Below are 12669 nucleotides of genomic sequence, written 5' to 3' on the forward strand. Positions count from 1 at the left end.
TTTGTGGAAATGTGAAATTAATGTAGGAGAATATAACACATTAGATCTGGTAAAAGATTATACGAACAAAAAACATTATACAATATTGTTCCATCATCTTTGAAATGCAAGAGAAAGGCCAGAATATAATATTGCAATTTAGGCGCAATTTTGCAGTGTGTGTGCAAAGTTTCAGATTGATCCAGTGAAGCATTGCAATACTGGACTATATTATTGTGGCCCTGGTCGCACAAAATAATCAAAGGTCTGACTGCACGGAGATGCTTGGGAAAAATGGTTACAACGGGGGACCAGAGTGTTAGTGTTTCAGGGGAAGAGGGTGGATCTGATCTCCATCACCTAGGACTTGACATAGGTTAATCAAATCTCAATTTTTTGTCAATTTTTTCTCAATCTTGCATGCTTTCTCAAACTGCTGTAACTGTATATGCATTCGTAAATCAGGTCCTTTCTTGAGTTGGGCTCTGGGATGTAACAACCGTTGAGCATCTGAGCTTATGGTTGATTGTGGAGGAAAGGGGTTGAGTGTGTAAGAGTATGTGCATGTGTGTGTGTGTGTGTGTGTATCCCACATCTGTTGCAAGGGGGTAAGGATGTTAGGGAGAATATAGGATGAACCACAATAATTGTTTGCTAAAATAATAATTGCTTGACAAAAATGTAATGTAATACAATTGCAATCCGGGTTATAGGTAACAATCCTTCGCATGAACTGCCGACATTATTACGCATATTAATTTATAATTATGGAAATTAAGATATGCAAGATATTTGAATAGATATATATTTTAAATAGCTATATATATATATATATGGAGGTGAGAGCATTGGAAATGCTTTTGGCGGTTGACCTGCTTCTGTTTTGTGGGTGGCACTGTGCTGTTTTCGAAGGATGGATCCGGGAGGACGGGGGTGGTATACCGATAACTGGGATGACAACCAAACTTGGGATGGGGAGGGGCTTTAGTGGGGGGAATAGTGGAGAACAATTGGAGAGTTACTTAGTCGCAATGCAAATATCATGGGACAGCTATATGGATACTCAATCGCTATGGTATTTTTTATTGGTACATTTACAATCATATATTATGATAAATAGATTTGAAACTTGTATCTCATTATGGTAAGTGGTGAAATAAGTATAGCCAGTTATAATTGTAATGGCTTAGCAGATAATAACAAAAGAAGTACAATATTTACATGGCTCAAAGAGAAGGAATATAATATATATATATATATTGTTTACAGGAAACTCATTCAACAATTCAAGATGAAGTTGTGTGGAATAAGAACTGGGGGGGCAAATATACTTCTCCCATGGGCAAATAAACTCAAAGGGGGTTATGATATTAATTAACAGTAATTTCGATCCGTATGTGCAAATTTTCCAATCAGATCCGCAAGGTAGATGGATGATTTTAAATATGTTATTGGACCATGAACAGATATTAACCTTTATGGACCAAATAATGATGAGCCACTCTTCTTTGACAATATATATAGTAAACTATCAACCCTGCAAGCAATACAAGACTATATTATTATGGTGGGAGATTATAATACCGTTTTAAATAGCTCAGTGGACCGTAAAGGAAATCACACTACAAACTATCACCCTCATGCTCTTAAGGAAATCATGAATGTCATGGATACATTAGAACTAGTAGATATATGGAGGCTTAAATATCCTGATCTAGTGAGATATACATGGCGGAGACTCAATCAAGCTAGTCGTCTTGACTTCTTTCTTATGTCATTCTCGTTGGCACCAAAAGTTTAAAAAGTGTTGATAGGGGACAGAATACGGTCAGACCATCATATAATTGGCATATACATTACTCTTACTGAATTTCCACGTGGGCGAGGATATTGGAAATGTAATCAAAGCCTATTGGATGATAACTTGTTTTTAACTAGGACCGAGAAATTTATAACTGATTTTTTCCAACATAACATAGGTACAGAAAATCCCCTTATTGTATGGGACACCTTTAAATGTGCCTTTAGAGGCAATGCAATTCAGTACTCATCTCGAAAACAAAAGCAATTTAGGTCAAAAGAGTCCATACTAACAAAGGAAATAGAAGGTCTAACAGAACAGATAGATAGCAATAAAAACTGTAACATAGAGGCTCAGAATAAATTAGAGGAAAAACAAAAATAAATGGAGAAACTTATTCAAGAAAGATCAAGTGTAATATATTATAAAAATAAAGCAAACTGGATGGAATATGGGGGAAAATGCACCAAATTCTTTTTTAATCTTCAACATAGGAATGCTACCAAAAATAATTTATTGAAACTGGTTACAAATGACGGAGTCACCCATTATTCACCAAATTATATTTTGAAGGAGGAAACAAAGTACTTTAAGCATATGTTTTCATTTCAGTCGCCTCCATCTCCTCTAACTGAAGCAAATTGTAGAGATTTTTTTCTATTGATAATATAAAATTAACAGCCATACAGAAAGACTCATGTGAATGTGAAATTACAGAGGAGGAACTTCTGGATGCAATTAAAGACTTTAAGTCCGGGAAAACTCCAGGGTTGGATGGCATACCAGAAGAGGTATACCAAACCTTTTTTGATATACTCAGAGGACCGTTATTAGCATGTTTTAACCACTCTTATGTAAATGATAGATTATCAGACACTCAAGAAGAAGGCCTAATTTCATTATTACTGAAACAGGATACAAGTGGAAAATATAAAGATCCAGTCCATTAAAAAAATTGGCGGCCCCTTACACTTCAGTGTTGTGATGCAAAAATGAATAGCGCATAGAATTAAAAAGGTATTGTCAGACATTATTAATTCTAATCAGACAGGTTTTTTACATGGGCGAAACGTTGGAGATAATATAAGGCAAGTACTGGAAACAATAGAACACTATGAAAAATCTGGGAAGCCAGGCCTACTATTCATAGCAGACTTCGAAAAGGCATTTGATAAAGTACGACTGTGGTTTATATATAAATGCCTGGAGCATTTCAATTTTGGACAATCTCTTATAAATTGGGTTAAAATCATGGTCCTCTGTAGCTCAATTGGTAGAGAATGGCGCTTTTAATGCCAGGGTAGTGGGTTCGATCCCCGGGACCACCCATACGTAAAAATGTATGCACACATGACTGTAAGTCGCTTTGGATAAAAGCGTCTGCTAAATGGCATATTATGTATAGTAACCCTAGGTGTAAAATAGTAAATAATGGTGATTTCTCAGAAAGTTTTAAACTGTCAAGAGGAGTGAAACAAGGTTGTCCACTATCGGCATATCTATTTATTATTGCCATCGAGATGTAAGCTATTAAAATCAGATCCAACAATAATATCAAGGGATTAGAAATCCAGGCCTTAAAAACAAAGGTGTCATTGTACGCTGATGATTCATGTTTTCTTTTAAATCCACAACTTGAATCCCTCCACAGCCCCATAGAGGATCTAGATACATTTTCTAACCTCTCTGGATTACAACCAAATTATGATAAATGTACTATATTACGTATTGGATCACAAAAAAATACAATTTTTACATTACCATGTAGTTTACCAATAAAATGGTCTGATGGTGATGTGGATATACTTGGAATACATATCCCAAATGAAATAAATGATCTCACTCCAATACATTTTAATAGAAAGTTAGCAAAAATAGATAAGATCTTGCTACCACGGAAAGGTAAATACCTGTCAATTTGTGAAAAAATCACCCTGATTAACTATTTAGTATTATCCCAGTTCATCGATTTGCTTATGGTCTTGCCTACGCCTAGCAAACAGTTTTTTAAATTATATGAGACAAAATAATTCCATTTTATTTGGAACGGCAAGCCAGACAAAATTAAACGGGCCTATTTATATAATGAATATGAATTAGGAGGACAGAAATGATTAAATATTAAAAATTAGACCTATCACTAAAAGCTTCAGTCATACAAAAATTATACTTAAATCCAAACTGGTTCTCTAGCAAACTAGTAAGATTGTCTCACCCAATGTTCAAGAAGGGACAGATTACAACCCCTTTATTCAGATTACAACCCCTCAATTTCAGGTATTTGAAAAGGAAATAATCTCCCAAATATCACTATTTCTAAAACAAGCCATAGAAAGTTGGTTGCAATTTCAATTTAATCCTCCAGAAATGACAGAACAAATATTGCAACAAATATTGTGGTTAAACTCAAATATACTAATTGATTTAAAAAAACGTTCTTTTTTAGATAAAAAAAAAAAAGGTATAATCTTCGTAAATTATATTATCGGTAGGAATGGTGGAGTTATGTCGCACATGCAGCTAACAAAAACATATGGAAATGTCTGCTCTACCCAAAATTACAACCAAATAATTGCAGCATTACTGCAAAAATGGAAGAGGAAAGTGGAAGGAGGAAAAAGTAATGAACTTGTCTGTCGGCCTTGCATCAAAGAACATAATTGGTTAAAGAAAATTGTGATAAATAAAAAGGTTTACCAGTTTCATTTAAGGACCAAAAGATTGACAGCCATCCCATATAGACTGCAAAATAGTTGAGAAGAGATTTTTGACATACCGATTCCATGGCATAGTGTTTATGAACTGATACGCAAAACAACGCCGGATTCAAAACTTATAATTTTTCTATTGAAATTATTATATAGAATTCTTGTTACCAATAGAATGTTATTTGTATGGGGGATACAATCTTCCCAGCTCTGCAGATTTGGCTGTGAAGAGACAGAATCATTAGATAATTTGTTTTGGTACTGTCTATTTGTAGCTTGTTTCTGACACAGGTTCAGGAATGGCTGAAGGATTGCAATATTTGCATGGAGTTGACCCTGCAGATAGCACTATGGGTGATCTGAAAAGTCATAGTCAATCGATCAATAATATAATAATACTTTTAGCAAAGATTTTTATTTTCAATTCACAAACTGTAGAAACAATGAGAATAGAAAGATTCAGAACTTTTGTAAAACATCACAGTACAGTTGAAAAATATATGGCAAATAGAAATCCAATATGGATGGTTGTCACGATCGTTTACGGACGAGACGGACCAAGGCGCAGCGTGATATGCATTCATATTTATTTACGTACTGAACACACGACAAAACAACAAACGAAACGTGAAGTCCAAGATAGACAAAAAAACATACCTCACACGGAACAAGATCCCACAACTAACATGTGCCAAAAGGCTGCCTAAGTATGGTCCCCAATCAGAGACAACGAGCGACAGCTGCCTCTGATTGTGAACCACACAGGCCAACATAGATCTAGAATACTAGAATCTAACATAGAACAAACCCAACACAGAAAATACACACCCTGACTCAACAAATACAAGTCCCTTGAGTCAGGGCGTGACAATGGTGTTAAGAGATAGATGGGAGGAGTTGAATGGAGCTGAAGGATGGGACTAATAACAACAACTAATAACAACAAGATAACTAGTGTAAGTCATGCTGTGTCCATAATAAGTATATAGGTTATATATTGTGAGCTTTTGTGAAAGAGCACAGTTAGAAAGATATGGCATATAGAAGCATACCAGAAGGACATCATGAAAATGATCGGAGGAAGTTCAGGAGTAAAAACAAACAAAATATAATTAGTGACTGTGTCTATAAAATGTATATATTATGTATAAGCATGAAGTAGAGGCCTAAGCATTGTTGTTCACTAGTTTACTCCAATTAAGGAGGGGATGGTGGGGTTGGAAAGTAATAAAGGGAAATGAAGTGGGGAAAAAAAGTATTTAGTCAGCCACCAACTGTGCTAAAAAGATGAGAGAGGCCTGTAATTTTCATCATAGATACACGTCAACTATGACAGACAAATTGAGAAAAGAAAATCCAGAAAATCACATTGTAGGATTTTTAATGAATTTATTTGCAAATTATGGTGGAAAATAAGTATTTGGTCACCTACAAACAAGCAAGATTTCTGGCTCTCACAGACCTGTAACTTCTTCTTTAAGAGGCTCCTCTATCCTCCACTCGTTACCTGTATTAATGGCACCTGTTTGAACTTGTTATCAGTATAAAAGACACCTGTCCACAACCTCAAACAGTCACACTCCAAACTCCACTATGGCCAAGACCAAAGAGCTGTCAAAGGACACCAGAAACAAAATTGTAGACCTGCACCAGGCTGGGAAGACTGAATCTGCAATAGGTAAGCAGCTTGGTTTGAATAAATCAACTGTGGGAGCAATTATTAGGAAATGGAAGACATACAAGACCACTGATAATCTCCCTCGATCTGGGGCTCCACGCAAGATATCACCCCGTGGGGTCAAAATGATCACAAGAACGGTGAGCAAAAATCCCAGAACCACACGGGGGGACCTAGTGAATGACCTGCATAGAGCTGGGACCAAAGTAACAAAGCCTACCATCAGTAACACACTACGCCGCCAGGGACTCAAATCCTGCAGTGGAAGACGTGTCCCCCTGCTTAAGCCAGTACATGTCCAGGCCCGTCTGAAGTTTGCTAGAGTGCATTTGGATGATCCAGAAGAGGATTGGGAGAATGTCATATGGTCAGATGAAACCAAAATAGAACTTTTCGGTAAAGACAAAGAATGCTGAGTTACATCCAAAGAACACCATACCTACTGTGAAGCATGGGGGTGGAAACATCATGCTTTGGGGCTGTTTTTCTGCAAAGGGACCAGGATGACTGATCCGTGTAAAGGAAAGAATGAATGGGGCCATGTATCGTGAGATTTTGAGTGAAAACCTCCTTCCATCAGCAAGGGCATTGAAGATGAAATGTGGCTGGGTCTTTCAGCATGACAATGATCCCAAACACACCGCCCGGGCAACGAAGGAGTGGCCTAGCCAGTCTCCAGATCTCAACACCATAGAAAATCTTTGGAGGGAATTGAAAGTCCGAGTTGCCCAGCGACAGCCCCAAAACATCACTGCGCTAGAGGAGATCTGCATGGAGGAATGGGCCAAAATACCAGCAACAGTGTGTGAAAACCTTGTGAAGACTTACAGAAAACGTTTGACCTGTCATTGCCAACAAAGGGTATATAACAAAGTATTGAGAAACTTTTGTTATTGACCAAATACTAATTTTCCACCATAATTTGCAAATACATTTTCTGGACATTTTTTTCTCATTTTGTCTGTCATAGTTGACGTGTACCTATGATGAAAATTACAGGCCTCTCTCATCTTTTTAAGTGGGAGAACTTGCACAATTGGTGGCTGACTAAATACTTTTTTTCCCCACTGTATATATATTTTTAAAGGATATGTATGTACAGTGGGGAGAACAAGTATTTGATACACTGCCGATTTTGCAGGTTTTCCTACTTACAAAGCATGTAGAGCTCTGTACTTTTGATCATAGGTACACTTCAACTGTGAGAGACGGAATCTAAAACAAAAATCCAGAAAATCACATTGTATGAATTTTAAGTAATTAATTTGCATTTTATTGCATGACATAAGTATTTGATACATCAGAAAAGCAGAACTTAATATTTGGTACAGAAACCTTTGTTTGCAATTACAGAGATCATACGTTTCCTGTAGGTCTTGACCAGGTTTGCACACACTGCAGCAGGGATTTTGGCACACTCCTCCATACAGACCTTCTCCAGATCCTTCAGGTTTCGGGGCTGTCACTGGGCAATACGGACTTTCAGCTCCCTCCAAATATTTTCTATTGGGTTCAGGTCTGGAGACTGGCTAGGCCACTCCAGGACCTTGAGATGCTTCTTACGGAGCCCCTCCTTAGTTGCCCTGGCTGTGTGTTTCGGGTCGTTGTCATGCTGGAAGACCCAGCCACGACCCATCTTCAATGCTCTTACTGAGGGAAGGAGGTTGTTGGCCAAGATCTCGCGATACATGGCCCCTTCCATCCTCCGCTCAATACAGTGCAGTCGTCCTGTCCCCTTTGCAGAAAAGCATCCCCAAAGAATGATGTTTCCACCTCCATGCTTCACAGTTGGGATGGTGTTCTTGGGGTTGTACTCATCCTTCTTCTTCCTCCAAACACGGCGAGTGGAGTTTAGACCAAAAAGCTATATTTTTGTCTCATCAGACCACATGATCTTCTCCCATTCCTCCTCTGGATCATCCAGATGGTCATTGGCAAACTTCAGACGGGCCTGGACATGCGCTGGCTTGAGCAGGGGGACCTTGCGTGCGCTGCAGGATTTTAATCCATGACGGCGTAGTATGTTACTAATGGTTTTCTTTGAGACTGTGGTCCCAGCTCTCTTCAGGTCATTGACCAGGTCCTGCCGTGTAGTTCTGGGCTGATCTCTCACCTTCCTCATGATCATTGATGCCCCACGAGGTGAGATCTTGCATGGAGCCCCAGACCGAGGGTGATTGACCGTCATCTTGAACTTCTTCCATTTTCTAATAATTGCGCCAACAGTTGTTGCCTTCTCACCAAGCTGCTTGCCTATTGTCCTGTAGCCCATCCCAGCCTTGTGCGGGTCTACAATTTTATCCCTGATGTCCTTACACAGCTCTCTGGTCTTGGCCATTGTAGAGAGGTTGGAGTCTGTTTGATTGAGTGTGTGGACAGGTGTCTTTTATACAGGTAACGAGTTCAAACAGGTGCAGTTAATACAGGTAATGAGTGGAGAACAGGAGGGCTTCTTAAAGAAAAACTAACAGGTCTGTGAGAGCCGGAATTCTTACTGGTTGGTAGGTGATCAAATACTTATTTCATGCAATAAAATGCAAATGAATTACTTCAAAATCATACAATGTGATTTTCTGGATTTTTGTTTTAGATTCCGTCTCTCACAGTTGAAGTGTACCTATGATAAAAATTACAGACCTCTACATGCTTTGTAAGTAGGAAAACCTGCAAAATCGGCAGTGTATCAAATACTTGTTCTCCCCACTGTATGTATATATATATATATTTATGTATGTGTATATATATGTATGTGTATATGTATGTATGTATGTATGTATGTATGTATGTAATTATATATATATATATATATATATATATGCGAAAAAGAAGAAAAAAAAACGTATGGGGGATTGGAAGTGATGCAGACAATTACATTGATGGAAGTTACAATCTATCTGCAATATTATAGTTGACCTATATATATATATATATATACTGGACTATTTTGTATGAAGTCTGCCCAAATGTGCCGAATTGGTCAATTGATACATTTTCAAGTACATAACTATAGAGAACATACAAAAATGATATGGTAATACAAAATGTAAGTTTACACACTCCCAGGAACGTCATACATAATGGACGTTAAATTATACACTAACTTTCATGCATCTAGATGGCCGGGTGGGGTGGGTGTGGAGCCAGTGACAGCAGGGGTTCAAACTGTAGAACCCAGTTCCTACATTTGAATATAAAAATGGATTTTATCAAACAAAACTCTGCTACATTTTATCTCTGGGACCCTTAGGATGACAAATCAGAGCCAGATTACTGAATGTAAATACATTATTTACCTTCAGGAGTGAATGTATCAAACCAGTTGGCGTGATCATTTTTGTTGTTGTTGTTGTTGTTGTGCACTCTCCTCAAACAATAGCATGGTATTTTTTTACTGTGTTAGCTACTGTTAATTGGACAGTGCAGTTAGATTAACAAGAATGTAAGCTTTCTGCCCATATAAGACATGTCTATGTCCTGGAAAGTTTGCTGTTGCTTACAACAGTCATGCTAATCACATTAGCGCACTTTAGCTCAACAGTCCCGTATACGGGACACTGATCCCGTACAGTTTAAAGTGTGTTTCCCGCAAGTCAGAGCAGAGGTGTGCATGAGCAATGGGGGAGAATTACAATACATAAGCAATTAAGCCTAATTTATGGCGATTACGCCTTGAGTATTCTGTTTGCCCTCTTTCTCAAACACACTCAATAAAGCCTAAATAATTAATTTAAAAACATTAAGAAAAGGTGATGGTGTCGAAGCACTTTTGTTTCATGTATCAACAGGTGGTTAAAATTACACGTCATTCCTCTTGAAATACTGCCAGTGACTCGTCCTTACTCTTGTGAGAGTGGGGAGGGGGATAATTTATAACTTACGGTTGCTTCTATAGCCTACTGACAAAAGAGCATCCAACAGGCTGACGTCAGCTAGCTAGCTGTAGAGCTAGTTTTTCTTCTCTTCAGTGAGAACAAGACTATAGCATTCTGTCATGGCAGCCTGTAAGGGACACAGCTGATTGAGGTGTTTCCAAGTCAGAGGTGTTGCTGCTCAACCTTTCTCCTAAGGACTTAAAGCCAAATCTGTCATTTATTTGACCATTGAACAGCTGTAACTATAATTATTGCAGATTGCACCTTTACTGAGAGTAAGTCCGAAACCTAACTTCTGTTTCTCTCATTCAACTCCATGAGCCTAGAGCTGGTAGACAAATGTTGAGGAGGCCAAGCAAAACTGGTTTCCAGGAGGTAATAAGTCAAGGAGACAGATATGTACTTGTTTTTCCATCCTCCTTGACTGAGCTATGTGTTGTGAAAATGCAGCCATTTCTTAGCAGTACTCTCTGACAGGCTCCATGTTTAGGATGTAGGGTCAGCGCTAGGGCAATGGGTCAGTGTGTGATTGTGATGTCACCACATCCCATCCTGCACTCAGAGCTCCAGATTGAGAATATGGCTATGTTCCATTCATCGTTCTCCTTTGCTCCATGCTCTCCCATGTTCAGTACTCCATTTGCCTGCTCTGGAGCATGGAAGTAGAGTGAATGGAACACTGATAGTATCTCAGCCTCAGAAAGGCTTTGGCTTTGGCTTTGGCTCTGGCTCCAGATAGTCAGTATAGAAGCATACAGTAAACACAGGTGCTGTATATGAATAACCCTTTAACCCTTTATTGTAACCCTTTATTTTACAGCCTATTATTTAGCAGATACCTAGCTAGCGCATAACGTTCTGAGAACCATATGTTTCTAGGAGCTTGGTGAGCGAGTGGTTGTCCTATGGTCATTTTGCATACAACCTTCCCACAACGTTCTGGGAATGGTGCAGGATAGAAGCTTGGCTTTGGAACATTCTCAGCACATTTACGGAACTTGACAAAAAAACTTTAGTTTCTTGGAATTTCATTACTTTAATAGAACGTTTCCTAAAAGTTCAAAAATGTAACATTTAATTGCAATTTTGGTAATGTTCTAGGAACATTCTCCAACTGGTTTGACACTTGGAATGTTCTCAAATTGTTCCAAAACATTAAGAAACATAGTTCTTCTGTGGGAATTTTAGTACTTCAGCATAATGTTTTCTACAGGTTTTCTCATGGTTCTATTTAAAATCATGTTCTCAAATTGTTCCAAGAATGTTAAGAAACAACTTCCTTCTGTAGGAATTTCAGTACTTCTACAGAACATTACACACAAGTTAGCATGTGATTCTATTTAATGTCATATTTTTGCTACATTCTGGGAAAGTTCAAAAACATGGTGTGACTTAAGAGATGTTTTCAGAACATTCAGATAATGAATGGTTCTCTTTTATGTCAGTTCTTGGGAATATTCTGGGATATTTTTTTTATTTTTATTTTTTATTTTTTTTACACATTAACAGCAATAAGCTCTAAATTACGTTCTCAGAAAATGAAGAAAACTTTCCATATAAACCACAAGCAAACTTTAGTAAAATTCAGAGAACGTTCTAAGAATGTTATTTAAAACATATACATTCCGTTATCAGCATCAACAAAACTCTCTATATCCTCTATCTTGTTAAGTGTGTTCAGGTGTGTTGGCCGCGCCCACTAATTGGCCACAGCTGATCCTAATGAGTTCTTGTTTCCTTTGAAATGGGGTCAGTTTGAATAAAACAAATGAACAGCTTTGTATGCATAAAAAGATCATGGTGGCACAGTGGATTAATCCATGAATAGAGAACAGAAGATCAAAGGTTTGAATCTCAGTGATGCCATGTCACAATAAAAAATAAATGTCTTTGTATGATTAATGTATGATTACAGAAATTAATTTACATGTGTCCTATCTGTGCTTGAAGTTCCAAAAAGTTAACCCAAAATAAGCTAGCAGTGTTATTAAAAGTCTTATTGAAACATTCAGTGAAAGTTTTAAGGAAGTTATTCAAAAACCTCCAAATAACCATTAATAAAATCTCCCAGGAAAACGTTCAAGGAACCAGAGTATATTTTTCTTCAGTTTAACTGGTCAGGAAACTTATGGCTTCGTTTCTACAACCAACTTCCAAGGAACCCTATTTTTTAACTGGGTAGTTACTTTGAAATAACAAAAATTGCAATTACCTACTACTTGATGCATTAACATTTTGCTATTTTGATTGAGCATCATTGAGAATTGAGATCCAGGTTGACTCAATGCTGGTATGTGAGGAGGATGTTTGGGGGAGTTCACCCCAGCTGTACAGACACTTCAAAGACACTTTAAGAGGGAGGAAGTACAGATTACTCAATCGTCACCTTCATGATTCACTTCCTCTCTCTGAAATACCTTTCACTGCTGGTACTATTAGTGCTACCTAGCCTTGTTCAACCACATTGAACAATAGTGAGTGCAGCATTCAGTCTGGTTTATCCAGGCTAAGTGTTACCTATAGTAGACAGCAAATTAGCAGATATATTATGGAACATACCGTAAATATTCATTTAAGCTAAATGACACAAGGGGCTGTGCTATATTTTCAATATAGTCACAGTTTTAGGGT

The 12669-nt window shown here is 37.8% G+C and overlaps 1 protein-coding gene across 1 annotated transcript in view; it reads left to right on the top strand.

The window, feature by feature from the left end:
* Positions 1-12669, top strand: part of LOC123481951 (collagen alpha-1(XXIV) chain) — a 165405-nt gene that overhangs the window by 62528 nt on the left and 90208 nt on the right. The gene's annotated exons all lie outside the window — the stretch shown is intronic.

Source organism: Coregonus clupeaformis, chromosome 26, assembly GCF_020615455.1.
Source record: "Coregonus clupeaformis isolate EN_2021a chromosome 26, ASM2061545v1, whole genome shotgun sequence".
In the NCBI taxonomy this organism is placed as follows: Eukaryota; Metazoa; Chordata; class Actinopteri; order Salmoniformes; family Salmonidae; genus Coregonus; species Coregonus clupeaformis.